This window comes from Halyomorpha halys, unplaced genomic scaffold (assembly GCF_000696795.3).
Source record: "Halyomorpha halys isolate HHAL.00 unplaced genomic scaffold, Hhal_1.1 Scaffold1125.1, whole genome shotgun sequence".
Lineage (NCBI taxonomy): Eukaryota > Metazoa > Arthropoda > Insecta > Hemiptera > Pentatomidae > Halyomorpha > Halyomorpha halys.
Genome location: NW_027113995.1, coordinates 112,979 through 134,121, shown reverse-complemented (window position 1 = coordinate 134,121; position 21,143 = coordinate 112,979). Strand labels below are relative to the sequence as shown.

Sequence of the window (21,143 nt, the reverse complement as noted above, 5' to 3'; positions counted from 1 at the left end):
CCTTTATTCATAAGTTTCCTGTTTAAAACTTCATGCATAATTTTTTAAACAATTAGATGAAAACAAGTATGTTTTATTAGCATTCTCTTAGAATTTCTCCATAGGATAAAACATTCATTAATGTGGTCGATTAAAATTAAACATTAAAATCTGCACAGTTAAAACCCATGAAGGGTCAAGGGTACAGTACTTTGAAAGGAAGTAATGTTACTAGACCAACGGTTGAGCAAGGAGGCGATTTGATCAGTATCACTCTCGACCGCCAGATTTTTACCCAATTTTAGAGGCTGTGTGGATCCCAGAAGGGCTCCAGAACCCACAGGAGTTGACTCACAGCTACAGTGTAACAGAAAACAATTTTCTGCCCAGCCGAACGTGGTCGATATAATCCAATAAGGGGCCGAGAAATACCAATACGATTCAATCGCAAATTTATTAAAAACAACACATTATGTTTTGGTTTTGTTAGGAGTAAATACCATTTACTACGTACAGAAAATTAATCCACGTGGACAGTTACTTTAATCTTTCAAGTAAAATTAAACTTATTAAATCTTCAGTCACCTATTTTCGATTTTTTCTAAATTTACAAGTGAATAAAACCGATGAAAAAAAGAAAATATGTGGGATTCGTCTCAAAAAGATAAAGTAATTGTTGAAACATATGCTTTGCAGATATAAAAAATAGATAATCTAAAACAGACTATCGTGATACATTCAGCTCAAGTTGAAAATACCGACATGTGCAAGATGAAGTCATTGAAGCAATGACAAGACTAAGAAATTTTGGAGGAATACTAATATCATGCAAATATATCTAAGACATTCTTAGATGCGACACTTTTTCCTTTTAACTTACATTCTCAAGTTAGTATACAGTTGAATTTGATAAAATATTATTATTATTGGCGTGACAAACCGTGGAGGCTTAAGGCCTCGCGCGATGTACTAAGGTAATAGGGTTTTAATAGGGTGGGTTCGTCACTTACAGGCCTATTTTTGTGAGTGCCACCCATTGGCTATTGTATAATTATAAGCTTCAAAAAAGGGCCGGGATTCGAACTCTGAAGAACCTTTGGGTTGGCAGACAGGCGCGTTACCACGCTGCTACCGTCTAAAACTGAAACTAACATGGCAAATCTTAACCAAGCATGATCAATCACATCTTTCTTATAGATTTATACAAAAAAATGATTTTGTCAAAATGAAATAAATCATTTAAGAAAAACATAATTTTTTTTTTCTATAAAAGGGAGGTCGATTATAGAATTATCAAATTTTTAAGTGTTAAAGGTCAAAAAGAGTTGGCCGGTCTTGGCATAGAGCATGTACAAAACGAATAACAGATTCATATATGGGTTTACACCAGATTTACAAGATAAGGGAAAGAGGACAGCAAAAAGACGCTTATAATATAAATGAATAATTCACACCGTTTATCCAAGTTCGTTCAGTATGTCATGATATGAAAATGAAGTAACCTAATATGCATTTGTCGAAAAGCACACATTCATCCGGATATTTTATAATTGGAAGAAAAAATTAATTTTCAAATGTTACTACAAATAACCTATAATATTGTAAATTATACTTAAATAATATACCAAAATGATGAATACTAGTGAAAGGTTAAGATATTATATATATTTCTAGTATCACGATATAAAAATAGAAAACCACACAGCGTTCGATTTGAATAGTGTCAGGACAGTCCAGATCGGTCACCACTCAAGGTCAAATAATTAAAATTCTTCTTAGCTGTATGTAAACAGCGCATGTAACATCTTAAGCGTGGGAAAGTATTTTAAATACTTAGATCCTCATTGCCCTTTGAACAAAGCATTAAATAATTTATATACGAATAATTTTTCAACCAGTAAAAACAATTTATTAAACGTTAAATAAAATTTACAACTTTTTTTTTTCTTTCATTTAAACTTTTTTATAACCTAATCATGATAATTATTCGAGGAAGTGATAGCTTATGTTACGCTGGGCAGTCCTAGAGTCACAAGGTTTTGGGTTGGATTTCCACCTAGGTCAGTCAATATTAATTTTACGCCGGGACCGAAAAAATGAATCTTGATACTCACACTCTGGGACTGCATCATATGAAAAAAAAAAAGATTAATTTTATCTTGGAACCTGATAATATAAACGAAATTATTTCCCAATATTCAGGATAATCTAGTATTATATGGTAAATGCAAGTAGTACTTTATGTATAAGATCATCTGGTATTATCAAGTGAATCAGGTAAGCTTAAAAGAAAAAGATCAATAAATCCTTTTAAAATCACACCCACCCGGAAAATACTGCGGGAATAAAAACAGCCATTGCATATTGTGTTATAAGTCGATTTTGTAAACCAAATAAAACATTAACTGTTTAAAATCCAATTTAAACATCAACACAATTCAATGTCGTCGAAAAAAAAAATCATTCAATTCCTTTTTCATTAAAGGTCAGAACAAGGAAATCGGTGGCTGATTGGAATTGGGTAGATAAAGATGGGCAATCCCCTCATCAACTGACTAAATGATCGATAAAAAAAAAGAAAAAAGGAGGGAGAAGGGGGAAAGGGAAAGAGCGTAAGCTCAATGAACTAAGTGAACATAATGAGTTACGAAAAATCAGAGAAGCCTGGTCAAGGGTTAGTTCCAGTGGTTTCGCTCATCTTCATTCTTTGGAGTCCTTAATTTAATTGTAAGTCTCGTTGGTTTTGATCGAGTTAACCGGAGCGGAACAAGGAATAAACGAAGTAATATGGCAAATAAGCTGTTTTGAGTCTTAATTCTTGTTTTATTTCAAAAATTAGTACGCAATATACCTAATAATCGCATACTCAAAATACAATGATACATCGCTTTTCCTTTTCTTACCTTTAAAAATCCACAAAATATTATCTCTTTATTTCTAAATTAGAAAACTGCACTGATTGTATATTACATAATATATGACTGTTTATTATTTTTTGAAAAGAGAACTGAATAATTTCAATATAAATTTGTCAATAGTAAAAAAAGATTTTGCCGCAATAGTCTTCAATTAAAATCACAATGGAATACAGAGGACAAAAACAAATAATATAAAAAGATAAATAAAAAAATTATTACGAAAAAAAAATTTATTGTTTTCTGTATAGATTTTACATTATATTAGTAATATTTCTGTCCAATGTGGTTGAATATTATACAACGGGTGATGCAACAACACAATATATTCACGCAACATTCCTCAATAGATATAGCATTTCTCTTTATTCAGTTTATGTTTAAGTTCATGCTAAAGTTCAAAGGCAAAGATTGTAAAGGAAAATTACCAACTGATAGTTTGGTAATAACATTATAATGATAACTTTGGTTAGTACCTGAAGGCTACAGAAGTATTTGGTCGTAACCCATCATAAATTAGTTTTTAGGAAATGTTCTTTGAATTTTGCTTATTTTCAAAAGTTTAAATTAATAGATAATATAATAATGATAAGGATGGTAGATAACGTACTGATAACATTCCAGAAAAAAAATTATGATTAAATGTCATTTCCCTTTCTTTTTAAATAAACATCCTCACATTATTTTTAAAATAAATAAACGTTTAAGTGATTTAAATTTAATAAAAAAAAAAAAAATCTGATTTTTTATTTTAAGTATTGAAAATCGAAACTCTGTAACCACAATTAGTTTACACAGTTCAGTAGTTCATTTTTAAAAACAAATTGTGACACTGAACTATAAAACGGAGAAATATTTTAGTTTGTGGCGATTTTATGGTTATTTTATTTGTGTAAGATTGATACGAACGAATTTCCACGGATCTGTAGAAAGTGATGACATAATTTCCACCAGGCCGCAAAACTATATTTTCCAATGGGCGAGATATTTCCCACCGACTGGAGCTATCACAGATACCGCTAAGAGCAATCACAAAGTTGACCGCAGATTGGGAAACACCTTACCATCACTCCACGGAGGATCTACAGCTTTTTCATCGACCCGCTTTACTGGCATTTCATATTCCACTCCAGCCAGCTCATCCCAACTCTCTTCTGCATAAAGAAATAGGCCAGTGTTCACTATACTGAAGGTTTCATGGCTCGAAAAAATGAATACGCTGCTTATTAACTTGTTGGTAAGTGGTATAGCGTACAACATTTAAATTAATTGTATTTCAGAATTACGTAAACAGTTTTACAACCGACTGTAAGTTTTACAACTCTTTATAGATCAATAATTTGAAGTTCATTATTTTTTCAATTGATAGATTTATTTATTGATAGATATTATAATCTGCCACACAGTTGTGGGCAATAGGTAATAGTGATGGATGATCTCATACATACTAAAATAATAAAAAAATAATAAAAAAAATAAATAAAAATAAGAAAAAAACTCTCTTAAAATATATACAAACAAAAGAATAGACAAGATGAACATAATCAAACTATCTGTATGAAAAATAAATAAATAAAATAACATAATGATAAAATAATATATACAATATTTACACAATCGACCTGAGGATCCCTGAGGCCACTCTATCCCCCACGTGTGAGGGGTAGAGCAGAGCTCAAGAGATCCCAGCGTATCCCTCTAGCCGCATCACTGGTAATGAGCCAGTGAAGTTCATTATTAAAGCAGATGTAATTAGCGGATGTTTGATCTCATTTTAATCATCAAATGGAATTTTATAAGTCGAGCTACAATGTTCACATAGTTCATACATTGAAATGAATATTATAATTTATAATACCACTGACAACAGAATGAAGCATGAATTTTCCCAGCGAATAGAAACTAAGGATAAACCAAAAAATGTGTACAGCCCCGTACATAAACATGCTAATAACAAGAACTCAGTTTAGTATGAGAACTAACATAGATTTATAGTAGATATTGAGTAACATATACTTAAAAAAAGATGTAATATTCTTACATCAATAATTATTTATCTTTAAATTTAAGGTAATATGAACTAGAGAGTATGGAGTGGTGTAGAAGATGTGAAAGAGAAGCAGATATGATCGAATTGCAACAGTTGGTGATAAGAACTAGATTAGAGGTTCCAGTGTTCCAAACTGCAAACAGAGCGCTGAGGGGTGCCCAAAGCGTTTGCCAGGAGTGGATTAAATTAAAATAGCAAACATGCAGTGCATTCTAGCATTTACTATGCGCTATTTTTTTTCTTATTTTCCTACAAATTAAACTATTTTAAGGATAATTGTGCCACAATGTTTTTGGCTTAACAAGGGAGCCGCGAAATCTTGCTAATCCAACAAGGGTGCAAATAAAAAGTTTTGGGAATCGCTGAAGATCATCGAGTGAGTGAATGAATGAAAAGAGTAAGAAAAACTCAAAATGATGTAAATACCCTGACAACATTTCTTTTTTTATATAAAGAGATGAATATTCTTGGTATATTCTTTTTTGTATTAGGGAAAAAAAATCAATTTGTTGTATTTTAAATTATATTAAGATGTTACAGTAAGCAATAGGAATTTACCTATGTATACGTATTTATATTTACGCTTTCATTCACAATCAATGCTAACACCAAATGGGCCAAACTTCATGGCTAAAAGATGTATTAGCCAATAAACTATCTATCTATCTATAAAGAGTTTAATAAGCCACAATTAGAAATGTTTAATGGAGTTAAAAATAAATTTCACTTTTAAAGGCACAAACCAACTACGAAACAACCCTTGATTATTTCTAAATTATCATTAAAAACTACTGGACGGAATGTTAATTAACCATCTCTTTAACATAGTGGTGGATTTCTAGGAAAATTGTTCATAAGTAATCAAACTTGGTAAAGTAGTGGATAAACCTAAACTCGTTACTAATAATACTAATACTACAAATTAACATTTTTTATATTCACTTGCACAGATGTAAGGAATTTTTTGTATGTGGAAATGCTGATATGCATGGGAAGGAATGTACTTAACTTCCAAGGGATCGTAGTGTGTGGTAGAGGGCATCCTGCTACTATATCAAGTTTCATTATTTAGGGACAAATGTTATTCAATAAAAACCTAGGAATATGTTTATGGAGCTATAAAGTAACATGGATGAAGTTATTTGATAGTTATTTTTTTTTAAATTAAATTATTTTTATTTTAACTATTTTAGTTCTCAAAGTATTGGATTTTGTATTTGGATCAATTTGAGCTTGACAGTGAATATGGCTTGTAATGAGTCGACAACAAAAACGCAACATAACACATAGTGAATTTTAATATATAGTAATAGTAATTAGACTAAAGGCAAGATCTTTATTGTAATAAACAATCAATGTTCACTGATAGAATAATGATAATATCCTGAAGAATATTTAAAATTTAACAAGTAATCTAGGAACTTTCATGGGGAATACCTAAAAAATACTAGATAAAAATTAACATGAACTGGGGAAGCTTAGTCTCGAATGGCTAGCAATTATTTTAACATAAATATTTGTTTTGTTGAAAGGATTGGAGACCCCAAGCTGTAGCCAAGTAAGGAGAATGTAGGACAGTCGAAACATGTCTTGTAAGTGTGTCAGAGGTAATTTTCTTACTCCTTAGTTCTGCCTTTAGCCACAGAAGAAATTTTTAGCAAAAAAAAAAAAAGACAAGAATTAAAAACAACTTTTGCGTGAGTATATCAAATTCTAGACTATCAATTAATAAAATAGGCGATGTAAAATTAAGACATATCAATAGGAACAATTTGATTAATTGATTGATGAAATTGTACAAATTACAAATCCGTCCATTTAATATTGATAGTATTGAAAACTTTATTATGATATGATATACTCAGGGAATAGTTTTCAAAGTTAGAGCCGCGATATTTTAAAATGATAATATAAAAATGTATATCATAATACAACTCTGTTTTTTTATTTCTATTTTATTAAAATGTGCGGTTTTCACTTATTTAAAAAACAAAACAATAATAACGATAGAGATGCAGTGAATTCTGTTTAATAATATCTGCCGCCAGATCAAAACGTTTTAAGAAATTTTGCACCGCGCCATAATAAATTAAATTACAGCGACTCTTAAATTGTTTACCGTTCTTTCTTCTAGTAATCTATTTATTTATTTGCTTAATTTTTAGGTGCCGTATAGACCACACAGAGTTAGAGCCACCGTAGTCTGGGATTTCGTGGTTACATTCCTCGATACAGGTTGTTCTCCTTAAGGAACTTAAACAAATTCTTCCAATTTCCTTGATGATTCCAGACACGAACAGTGTTCCAGGATATGGTCCATCGTCAGGGTACATTTACAACTATAACATGTCGGTGAAGGATTTTTTTCAAGAAGGTGCTTGTGTGTTAATCTTGTATGTTCGATCCTGAGTCGGGTTATGATGGATTGTTCACGGTAATTTTCTAGAATTGGTGGTAGAGGTTAAGTATCACCAAATATTGTTTTTCTTTCTTCTATTTTATTCTAGTAACTTAAATTTTTCCCATAAACTAAAATCACCAACTGTGACATAACATTCATGAACTAATGTATAGTTATGAATTGAGACCAGATTTTCATGCCATTGCATCTTTAAATTCCGTCAAGCCTCGATAAAAATTCGAATCATGGGAAAGACATTCAAATAACACTTATTTTATATTGCACAAAGTTTCAAGTTCTGAGGATTTTACAAAATTTTAACTTTTTGAGTTTTTCAGAAAAGAATTGCCACGTTTTACTCTTTTTGGCAAAACTTTGATTATTGTTCCATAAACTTTATTTTATAATTAAAATTGAAAAAATAAAAAGGCTTTGCAATGCATTGAATAACATATGATGATCGAATTAAACCTAAAAGAAAATAACATGAAATGTTATTTCATTGAGAAATCGAATTGAGAAAGGTTCTTGGAATAGTATTAACCACTAGTTTTAGATAACTATGATAAAATTTGTCATGAATAAGAGATTGTTAGAGAGTATACAGTTATTGTTTTTAACTGGAAGTTTTTCGGTTTTTTATTGCACAATAATTCGGTCTCTAGTTATGAATAATAATTTAGCTTATTTAAGTTATGTTGGGGTGGAATAAAACAAAATTGTATATTCATATATCAAAGCTTGAACTTAATTAATATTATTGCAAACAATAGTGAAGGCACAATTCCCAAAAGTAACACATTACTAATTTCCCATTCTTGATTACAGACTTGGCCTTACTCCACTCCCCCGAGCTTTGCATTAAACTGTCAGTTATCTTTTGTCGAGTGACACCTTACCTGTCCTATACCAAATACCATAGCGTTTCGGTGAGCATATCAATGTCGAAGCTAAAGTTAACATAACACCTACCCTTTATTTAATATAAAATATAATGTATAATATAACATAAGTAATTAACAGGTTTTTTGATAATTAACTAATGAGACTCCGGTCACAAACAGAATTTTTTTATGAATTGAAGTTTTGGCATCATCTGATTTCATAAATTATTGAAAGAACCTTAAGGTACTTTGTGACACCTTACCTGTCCTATATCCTTATTGTTAAAAACATCTTAACAATGAAAAATTTTTCATTTTGTCACTTACATATTTCAAGTCCGAACAACTCACATATAAAAACGTTCTTTAATATCAATTTAAAGAACTGCCACTAATGTAATTTAACTTCAAAAACATTCCCATGTAGCGAGATGGGGAGATAAATGTGATAAAATACAAGAATTATGAAAAATGTTAAATTATTTGCCAAAAAATTCTGTTGCGGTGCACACATCACACAACATCCACTTTCTATCCTACACACGTCCCCAAATTTTGCGAAGATTGGTGGTCTTGTGTTGAATTCATCGCTATTTTTGCAGTTTTCAAAAAAATAAAAAGCCTAAAGAGCCTAAAAAGCGAAAATAATGCACAATAAATTTTTATGATTTCTGTTATAAAAATTCGTATTTCAGGATTTCTCTTAGAGGGAATAACGAATATAAATTTCAAAGAACAGTTTAATTAAAGATAACGAAACTGTTATATGATCGGGAATGATCGAGTGGTCTGGGCTTTTCAGATTAAAATCGGATATTTTTATTTCTCTCTTGTTTATGCATAAAATTCTTTTATACTTTGTATTTATCAATTGTTAACAATGATAACTGTTTATTTTATTTTTTTTAAATAACCAAAATTAAAAGTAGTTTAGAGGAAGATTTGTTAAAAATTCGTTATTTATGCCCTGTCAGACCATTTGACTGAGGATAGAACCTAGCTGATATTCAAGTTCATTCAATTCTACATTGACATGGCGAGTTGAATCAAAATCGCAAGTCCTCAGAGACTGCATGATCGCAATATTTCCCCTTAATATATATACTCTAAATATAGGAAAGTGAAAATTAAAAAAATAATAACACGAGAGATTATATCGTTGTTTTTCTTCAATAGTGGCACTTCATACAAAAAAAAGGATGTTTTTATTTTAAGTACTCCACAGACTGTACCTAAGGCTATGAATACATTGAGACTGGCCTATTAGCTTCAGGTCATAATGCAGGGAGACCCCAGTTGAGAAAGTAACCCCACATACAAGCAAGAAAGAACGATCTTTAGAATACATCCAATTAAAAATAAATAAATTCTCATTTTTTGTTACATGTGAACAGAAGAATTTTTTGACCGATTTTCGCAAATAATTTTCATTTAATACATTAGGTCTATTAAATTGTTTGAAGTTAATGCCTCAAATATTCCTTGTTTGGTCGATTCCATGTTGAGCATTGTATAACTGTTTACAACAATTTTATTCTCTAAACAGTATTCAATATCAAATAACCGCTTCCAACTAAGCTTATGTTTACCTCTCTGAATTTGTTTGTATATAACCCCATGGAGATAAACAATTATTTAATTATTCCTGCTTATAGACCAAACAGAATTAATTTTTGACAATCCAATTAGATTCAATTATGAGTATCAAGATAATATTTTTTAACAAAAGATTTATAAAACTTGTATTTGGAAGAATCTATTTCTAAAAAGAATAAAGTTAAATAAGAAAAAGGCAGATAAGACCGAGAACTGAATTACATCTTGAAAAGTTTTAACTTGATCAGTCCAGAATAATGTTTCTGCGAAAGTCATCGAATAATCAATGCATATTAATAATCTCTCTCTAATTTATGAATTGAATATTGGAACAGGGGATTGCGGCTTTCTATTCTAACGAATACCAATGGCCACTATGCATTCCAACTAGAAAATGAAAGCAGATAAAGAGAGCAGAATCTAAAACATGCATGACCACTTTCTGTGAAGACACAAAATATGGTAAAAATAGAGAGGGTTGCTGGGCTTGAATGTAATCGTAAACTGAAAAATATTTGGAGGAAGGTAACGTTCTATTATTAACTTCACTGTTTACATCATATCTAAAATTAGAAGAGTACAGGTAGAGGCTTAATCAGTATATCGAGGGAACGTGGGCGTTCACATTATGGCAATAATGAATCTTCACAAGAGGAATGATTGCAAGCATCAGGCAAAGTACCAACAAATGGAGTTTGCATTATGAAATTGGGTAACGAAGCGAAAAACACATAGGCTTTGATAATAAGAACATCCTTATCTCTCTCAAAGGAGGTTTCCCTCTTAGCCGGTTTACCTTTTTTAATGTGTTTACCTTTACATCTCATTACTCGTTCATTTCTTATTTTCCCTCTCTGTTTTCATAAGCACAAACACATTTAAGGATTGAAGAAGGTCAATAAAATGAAACTGTTTAAGCAATAATAAAAACAAGAATATTCATATTCTTTTAAAGTAAAAACATTTCTACCTATACTAGACTTCTGGAATAAACCGAAGTAAGAATGAAGGAGGTATAGATAACGACCAAACGTCACGACAAACAGAAATTAGCAGTCGGGGTAAGAATATAAAAGAAACACCTGTCATTGTTCAAGGCTACTACTTCCGGCATTCCTTCTGCAATTAGTACTCGGACCATAAAGGAAGTAAGAGAAGAGGAGAGTAAAGAAATATTTTCGTTACTCTCCACGGAGGTGACCACATTATGACTTGCTACAAAGAAATTAGAACTGCAAGTAATAACTTTCATCCATAATTTCGGAGCAGAAAAACTTTACTTACTTTGATACTCAAATATTATCTATAAACTCTTTGTTAACTAAATACTTTGTTGCAAGCTATAGTGTTGTGGGCTGTGTAGTTTCTCAGTTGTTAGTAGAACTGATAATAGAAGTTCAAACAGTAAACACAGTTGTTATGTTTAGCAGCTTTATAAATTGCATATACAAATGAAAACTGTCCAAGGTCACCTAATCCATTCTTCTTAATATCGAACAATTCCAAGAGGTAATAAACCTCATCTACAAATACTTCATCACTAACATATATTTTTAATTTATTTTCACTAAGCAATGTAAAAAAAAAAAAAAAAAAGGTTACAAAACATAATAAATACCATTCCAAATACCAAGAAGAGATGAAATTATCACAAAGCGTTTTGAAACGATAGAACTTACCTATATCGTAGGTCAAACAAATGAAAATTTAAATAATCGTTTTTTTTTCACTCGAAAGAAAGAATACAGTTATAATTTGAAAGGATCAATTAATAATTATAAAATACTCCAGAAACCAATAAATTATGTAAAATATTCATCTCTCAAAATTTCAGAATTCTCAGTTCACCTTATCTAATTTTTCCAACATTTATACCCCCCCAAATTTAGTATATAAATTTCGGATGTAGAATAACAAAAAATTATGGTGAATTAAAATAAATAACTTAAAATTCACACTAAATAACAAAGATGGTTACCTATATCGTACGTAAAGAAAAAGTTATTCAAATTCGTTCTTAGATTCATCGAAAATTCTTATATACGAATTTTCACAAAAAAAAAAAAAAATTACCTACCCCACATCACGTCAGTCGGGCTGAATTGTTTCAACTCACATCCGAGGTTTCTGCCAAACATATCTTGTTTAAACCGGTTAGGTAAACTATTTTTTGTTTTTGTGAAAATTCATATTTAAAAGTTTTAGAATAATCTTAAAACGTACTTGAATAACTTTTTCGAAAAAAAAAAATGTTTATGACCAACTATTTAAGTAGCGATTTTTGTTTTTATTATTTAGTGTGAATTCTAATAAACATTTTTTTTTTTTTATCAGAAAATAAATAGAATTGTATATAAGTACCCTCGATTCCCAAATAATAGCACAGTATTAAAACTAACGAAGTGGAATAGAAGATTTTTGTTTGGAAAAGTTAAATAGATATTCGTTTTTAAACCTCAAAAATCCCTTAAATAAGAATTTTGATAGTAATAAGAAAATGGAATTTTTTTCATTATTTTTGCCTTTGAAACACAGGAGGGGTTTAGGATCGTCCTAACTACACTCAATGGTACAAAATTTACTTTCTTAAACAAATAGGGCAGGAAATATATAATAAAACATTAGAGAAAGTTTTCTAAGTTTAAACTGTTTTTTCTCCCTTACCTATAAAAGTTCAGCTTTGCGAGTATATTGGATATGGATAATATTGTGAGGAGTTATGAATTTATTTCGTGAACAAGGGACATCGGCAGAGAAAAAAATATCCTCCAAAAATCAAGCCTAAAAATTTATAATTTTTGGTTTGTATGAAAATACGTATTTAAGTGTTTTAAAAGACGCTATGAACGATTGATTTTTCCAAAACAAATTTTGTAATTTTTCATACATATAAGCTCATTTATAACATACAACCAACAATATTTTGTTCTTATTCTACACGAAAAAACAAATATATTGGTAAATGACAATCAGTAAATACATGTAGAGCAAAGGTGGCATACAACAACATAAACAAACTCTAAAATTCTGTAAAAAAAATTTTTTTTTGGGGCCTTAGGCCGCATTGGCCAGAACTCTCGGACAACGTAGTATCACCCGAAAAAGTTTCATTGAAATCGGTGATCCCACGTGCGTAAACTCCCCTTGAAATGTATAAATTGTTCTTTATTTCATTATTTATAATTAAGGCAAATCTGTATATGATAATCAAGAATAATAACTAAAAAAATAAAAATAAATGTTTATGGTAAACATAATTTGACATAGTGATGAAACTTAAAAAAATACACACCAGACGAGGAATAAAATACTTAAGTTGCTTTCGTCTACTTAGTACGCAACGTGTCTCCTTCGCATTTCTCGTTATTTGGTGCAATGGAAAAGTGAAAATGATGAGTGGGAGAAAGAATTCACAGAGTGCATTAATTATATATTGAAGTAGCTTTCGAACTCCCTAGAGGTCTGGGTGATGCGTTGAAACATCGCTGAATAAGACAAAAAAAAGATTGGTGACAGACATGTACCCTTTCATTATTCATGCCCATGGTTTCGTTCTATAGTGGCAAGGCTTGTTACACATTGTTTGACCAGAGAAGCTGGTCCTATTTTCGGGAAGATAATCTGAAGGCAAAGTTGGGCCCATTGCATTCGTAAGTACTACTTGTCAAGAGTATTCAAGAATAACGGTTGATGAAAACACAAAACTTCATAAGTCCAATTTTTTTCAATTTGAGCTAACAGCGCCTATAGAAGGTGAATAAAAGCAAATAATAAATTTATTTATTCATTTAATAAAATGAACAGAGTTGTTGGCATTACGAAGAAACTGTTATGCAGTTCTGATAGAAAACCCAAGTTTGATTACTATAAATTAATAAATAAAATAAAAATTGTAAAATGTGACTATAACTAATCTTTGTACTGTAGTAAGCAGCTAACTGCAACAGGATACCAAATAGTTCCAGCTCACCCTCACAAGTTACTAAGAATCATAAAAATAAACCGTAGAAGCTTCGTAAAAATAAACTCTAAAAAAAAATTATGAAAAATAATGGAACTAACTTCTAAACAAAATTATTATTAATTAATGTAAGATAACTATTCGTAATAGTGCTCTTTTAACATAAGTACACATACCGAAAATATTCACGACTACAGAATATGAATACTTATTCATTATGTACTCATGAGTTATAATACTTATTCATGAGTTATTCATTACGTATTCATGAGTTACGAATAACTTATTCGTCGTATACGAATATTCGCCTTAAGGTTTTTGAAGATGTGAGGGTTACAAATAGAATAATCATAATAATGAGAACTATTTTCACCCAATACTGCCCAACTATGTAGGAAGTAAATTTAAACACATTGCTGCATCAAAGCCGTATGTACAGGAAACGCAATAAAAAAAAAAAAGTCTTGTACTTAATAGGTAGATAAAACAATTCAATCCATGCCTACCATGCTTACGCGACCACGAAACGAAATAGGAATGGTATGAAAAAAATGATTCTTCTGACATTTTTTCTTCAATTTCATGGAGAAAGCCATTTCAGAAAGGAGTAACTTTCACAGGAAGATGCAATGAATAGCAAGTGTAACTGAATACATCTATCTGTATTGAGATTAAGCAAGTCATAGCATTGCAACACTTTGAAGAAAATACGGCAACGAATCTGTAAATTGCGGGAAATGCAAACTTTTGTAGGTTGGAAGATAGAAATACTATCAAATTTGAAGAAAGAAAAAGTTGATGGATACCGTTTCTATCCCAGGATAATATTGCAAAAGTGGCCTCAACCACAACACTGTTTGGACGAAAGTTGTATTCATTTCGACTACAAAAACAGAAGGATTTGCTTCTGTCTCTCGGAATAATTGAAATATACTCTCATATAATCAAATAGCCTCTTTAAGAAAGAAGGGGTTTAAGAAACAGATAAAATAAGTTTAACCATCCACAAAATCTAGACTATGTGTTAATCAAGAGGAGTAAAAGTTAGGTTTAATACCTAAATTGCTTGAGATTCCTTTATCAATCAATCAGCTATAAACCTATAAATAAGGATTTACTGGACTAGTGTGTTTTATACTTAACATTCAGAAACGTAGTTCCACAACAGAATTTAGATGGTTATCCAACACGGTATTGTAGGACATAATTAGTGATATTTAATATAGTGAGTGGATTGAGATGCAGGGTCGGATAAAGAAGGTAACTAGAATTACGAACCCTATATCAACCGGAAAATTTTCACGGAATAAAATGAGTCATTAATTGTAGGAATATTACAATGTTGACATAGCAAAAAAAAAAATCACATTAACCGAAAAACATTAAAAATATCTTCAATTAATATATTTTGTTATTTCTCCCGTTTCACAATCTTCCATACGCCTTGAGAATTTTCGCCAGGAATATTGAGATGTAAATCAAAAATATTTATGACGATAATTTAAGTAAAAAATCATAAGATGACAATCTTCCAGTTCCTCTCATATACTAACCATCAATGATAAAAATTTCTCCGGTTACTCTTGAATTTACATTTTTTTCACATATCAGGTTCTGAATATTGGTTTTATAAATTTAGTAACAAACTGATTAAATAAAAATATAATCATTCACATCAATTTTTACATTTTACGAGTTAATATTCACTAACTATTTTGAATTTTTTTTTTAAACTATCCTACGACATGCACTGATTTGAGACGTACTTTATAATTGACAAAAAAAAAACATAATTATTAGAGAAATAAAAAGAGAGTTTTACGAAGAAAACCAAAGATTACATTAATTTTAATATAATAATATTGTAAGGAAACAATAAAAGACACAAATATTCCAACTATAAATTAGGACGAAAGCCCCATAATGCGGAGGCATATTTGATTTATTCCACCGTAGCTATCCACTTACACCACACTAAAAGCATATATCTCCTTTCAAGCCAAATAGGGAAATAACCCAAATTATATGACTTCTTACAGTTAATATGATTTCAAATTAAAACTAGTATAATTCTTATCAAAATAAACTATAAGAGTTAAAATGATTTTACTACTACCTAGAACTATCAACATGCATTGAATTACCCAATTCAGCTTAGTTATGTTTTTAATAAACATAATCAATTCTTATTATTTCATTATTTAGTTAATTTCAAACATAAAAAGTATGAGTATGAAATGAACGATATTTGTATTGTAAAGTCTTGTCTATTCTGACATGTTCACCGTAAATATTTCATCCTATAAATTTATTCCATAACGCTCATTTTACTTCAAATATATTAATTACCATTACTAATAGGGGTGGGTGGGAGTTCAAATATCACTCTAGGCTACCTGAGAATTCCAAACCTGTCAGACATGTCACAAACCCAGGATTACACAGAGAATAAACAACTATAAAATAGGAAATAACATTTGAGGCCAACGACCCGCACAATAACCTCTCCTTTGTATAGCATAACCGCATACCTACCTACATTGTCAAGTTCCATTGTTGGATATACACGATTAGCCAACATGACACACCTCTATCGCTATCGCCTCACAGTGGACCATATTAACAAGCCAGGATATAGGTATATTAAAAAAAGAATCAATTTTTTAAGTTGATTTGGAAATATTTAATGGTATATATGAATAGCAACTAACTCATAAAATTTATTAAAAATGAAAATTTCGAACTAATTAATTTAAAAAAAGTTTGATCTATATTCAGGAATTTTCGAGTGGAATCTTCAATTTTAATAACAAACAACGTTTAACAAATAATTTGTTAGTTTCTTTCTTTCATACAATTGGTAATGCTAAAAATAAACTGCATATCATAAGATAATATTTACCAATTGTCATTAAGTTGACCAACAAACATTTAAAAAAGACTTTAGTAGATTTAACGCACATATGCACATAGGATAGATTAACTGTAAATTAATTATTCAATTATTAACCACAACATAAAACTTAATTCAGTAGGCCAATAATAACGAGTAACGAATAACAGATAAAGAAAGAAAAATTAACTTTTGTTAGATATTAAAGGACCTAAGAATTAAGAAAAAAGGCTACCACAGTAATTCTGAATTTGGAACGATACCGATGCTTATACTTCACCGTAAGCCTGTTCTTTTGGTTAGACAATTTATTATTAATTACACCAAAATATTTCAATAAAATAATTTGCATAGTAATGATAATGATGATAATTATTAAACAAAAAATATCTCCGGAAAAACAGGATAGAAAAACATTAAAGTTGCAGATTTTAATTGTTTATACTTTATATACTCTGTCGTCAACTGATCCCGGCTCAAAACCGAAACAGGAGTCGGAACAAGATAATTCAGCGGGCCTCTTCCCATTCAATAGTTCATATTATATTTTTGTCAATATTAAAACAGAGTGAATTAGGACTTATTTTGAAAACTAAACTAAAAACATTGTAACACGAGTATGAGAATAAAAGTTGATTATCAATCATAATATGTTGTTCGGGTAATTCTCATCAGGTCCCACCGTGAGCCCAAGTTTCCGGGATTCGACCCGTCCTGGTCCTGTTTGACGGCGGGCTGCTTAATACTAAGAACTTTCAAATGATAGTTTAAATACTTTTCAGCAAAATCATTCATTATTTTTTTAAGATATAAGAATGAATACGAAAAAAATACTTTTTTCGTTATTTATATATAATTTTAAAAAGAAAAAGAAAAAGAGGCTTCTCGCTATGTTGTTTTGGAAATGAATTTCATTATTAAAATTAGAAAACACGCCAAGTCATGAACCTATTGTAAATGTACATCTAAATACATAAGAAATTTGTATTTCATGATTCACTAAAGGTTCCACAGTAGGGTACTGAAAATAAAACACATTTTCAGACAGAAATAATATTCATAACAGAAACATTTGTTAACAGATAATAATATTTGAATTGTCAGAATATACAATTAATTTATATGACCGTTGAATACCAATCTCAGAACAATGCTAGTACTGCAGAATATTGGGTGGGCCAACACCAATGTATGAGAGATTCAGTCTTCCATCCACAGTCATGGGCAAGGGATTTCCCACAACACAACCAGAGTGGCTTCCCAATGCTAGTTAAACCTCAGAAGTTACTGCTAGAAGACCGAACCTCAACCTATTCATGTACACTGATCTGTCTCCTTGGTCCTCGTAGTGCTAACCAAACCTTTGTCAATAATGCGGTTGGTTGACCGAGATTCTCTTAGTATGTACGCGCCTTTATGGTACGCCTGTCACAACTTGCCACAATTAGGCTGGAACAGTGAAATCGTCAGTAAGACACATTGTAATAATAGCAGAGGAGGGGATTATGAAACAGTTATTATGTCATCGCAAAGAATGAGTCCGAAGGGCGACAGAAGAGTATGAACACGGAAGATATAAAAAAGCATGCGTAAAACAGAAGATATACATATTTAAGTGGGCACATACATAATTCAATTAAATGAATAGGCCGTGACATGTACAAATGGTGTGATTTTATGGATTTAGGTTTTGAAATGATTTACTTGAGTGAAGTTTCGTATTGGCATCGATTATCGGTAGAATCAACACCAATTTGAAGCATACTATCTCAGATATTCTTCAATTTTGTATAGATTTAGCTAGACGTATCTTAGCTTTTGCTAAAATGGCCGCATTCGACACTCTTATTGAAAAAATTGCTAATGTAAGGGTTTCACCATTTACCTACTTCTACCAAAAGGGTTCCACGACCAAAAAAAGGTTGCGCCACTACTTCAGACAATGATCATTAAAACTTTTCATAACTGAAGAATAGTAACTATAACGTGTAGAAAGAAACTGTTAAATAGCGTGGTAATCAACATTACATAACTTTACACACTAAAAATCTTTTATGAGATTTCGTTAATAAAAAAAAATAGTCCTTCAAAATTCGTCAGTCTAGACCAGGTGCGGCAAGCGTATGTCAATGGTGCCGCATCAATATTTTATTTTTAGAAGAGCTTTGTAATTTAGAAGTAGAATTACGGTCAGACGGTGCATGATATGGCAGGGCCATTATCTCTTTGTCTTCCACACGCAGACCAAGGTTGCCTTCTGGTCCTACGTCATATGAAGAGCTCCCTCTAAAATGTCTTTAACAGACGTTTCTTTCAACTTTCCAAGAGGTTAGAAAAAACGATTTACGTGTAACCAAATAATTATATTTTCAGAGTTAGCGCAAAAGGGCAAAGGATTAAGGATTGATTTTTCATCTCTAGCACTAGGTTTCCTTAGTTGATTATAAAAATGGTTGGTGATTGAAAATAATAAACCAAAACGTAATAATATTCCATTTTAAAAAACAGTATTATAAAATATATCATTAAATACAAAGTTAATTGTCCATGAGTGAATGCTGTCATTTAATAATTTTTATTTAGGGTTTATGGGGATGTTACGAATTCATAAAACGCCACTGGTTTAATGTTATTGATTTTGAGTATAATCACTAGGTTAATAAATACTAAATCTTTAGGAATGTAATAGGTTTGTTCCAATAATCACTTTTGATTGCCAGAAATATTTAAAAGTTGATGGAAAATCAAAATCAGCAATACAACCAAGCAATACTTCTGGCTTCGGGAGGCTCCTGCATAGGAATAACGTTTTCATTTCTTCGAGTACTTACTTTTTAATTTTTTCTACAAGTGTTCAAATCGCTTTAAGAATATGTTAACGGGGCCAAAAATTGTTTATAGCTGAGCAAGAGTGCCATGGGGAATTCCGATCAAGAACGGCGGTATACACGACCTCTATGGGATAACCTCTATTTCAGGAACAAGGCTTCCTAATACCATTAGTAGTCGGAACCTACAAATAAACCTATTTGTTACAGCATACTAAATAAAGATCAATATTTGGTTAGTCAGAAAAAATAAAAGTAAAAGAAACAGTGCCATCTAGGGAGGAATACCGGGACGGTTATTACAATTAGGAGATTTTTATATTTTATGTTTAGAAAAATTGTGATTACTAAATAGAATCCTTCAAAAGATATTTAGTAATAGGGAAGCGAGAGCGCTACCATTTTATAGTCATGACTAACTACCAAGTCAGAGAATTTTATGATTTATTCTATCGGAAAGTTTATGATTTATCCCATCGGACAGTTATATTAATAACAAATGTCTACAGCTGATAAAAATTGAAGTTTTGATATTAGCAAGGCTCAAGCAGTCACTGTTCCTTGAGTCACCGGTGATTCAGGCATTCTTCAGTGACGTCACAGTCTGCTACAGAGGCAATTCAACAGCCTTTCCTTTTATAGTGACCTTAACCACACCTTCCAGGAATTTCCTAACCATTTAGCTACATTTTCTACTATGCATGAAATAAATCTACGAGTTTAACAATATTAATTTTAGTTGGATTGTTTATATTTTAATAAATGCGAATATTAGGGTTCTCTAAACGTTTTTAATATCATCGACCTCTAAAAATTTTATAATTTTGATATCTACCTCCATAATTTTTTTATTATTAACACAAATGAAAATATTTTTTAAAAATGTTAAAAAAAAAAAAGAAAAACCTTACGTGCTTCTTAAAAGAATTTTATTTATTTGAATAAAATAAACTGTTTACTTAAATCAATGAGATAATGCTTGATAAGACAAGCAATGTTTGGTTAGAACTTTGTTAGTAAAGATATAAAATTATCATATTATAATCATATTAAATTTATCTATTTGATAATTTAAAGATAGAATTATATTTCCCAAATGTAGATATTAACCATATACGAGCTTGGCAGGCAATGCAATAAAAAAAGAAAATATCTAATTAAAATATCTGCAATATTTTTATTCATCCAAAATTTAATCAAAGTTAAATTATTAATAAACAACTTTACAAACCATGCTCGAATTTCAACTTAAACTGGAAATAGTGTGATAGTCAATTCTAAAATATCCACATTTTAAATATAAAAGCATCACTTACATTTAGTAGATATAAAATATTTCATATAATATAAAAAATTTCAAATTTTTCGTGGTTTTAAATCAACTGTTGAAAATTAGGAAATTATTAAAAATCTTTAGCTGGCAATGGAAATTTAAACAAGTTTAGTTTTACTTGAACACTTAAAATAATTGTCTGTTCATGAATTAATATAATATTTTTTTCTTTGGATATGTTTGATATGGTATCTCAAAAGAAAATCGTTCAAAATCACTCGATGAGAGTATCATTATGTAATGTAATCATACAATCTTATAATATTTAATTATAACCGCCTAAGGGTTAATTTAATATATACC

At 30.5% G+C, this 21,143-nt stretch overlaps 1 protein-coding gene across 1 annotated transcript in view; it reads right to left on the bottom strand.

The window, feature by feature from the left end:
* Nucleotides 1-21,143, bottom strand: part of cno (adherens junction formation factor afadin) — a gene marked incomplete in the record, with an annotated part of 345,803 nt that overhangs the window by 253,475 nt on the left and 71,185 nt on the right.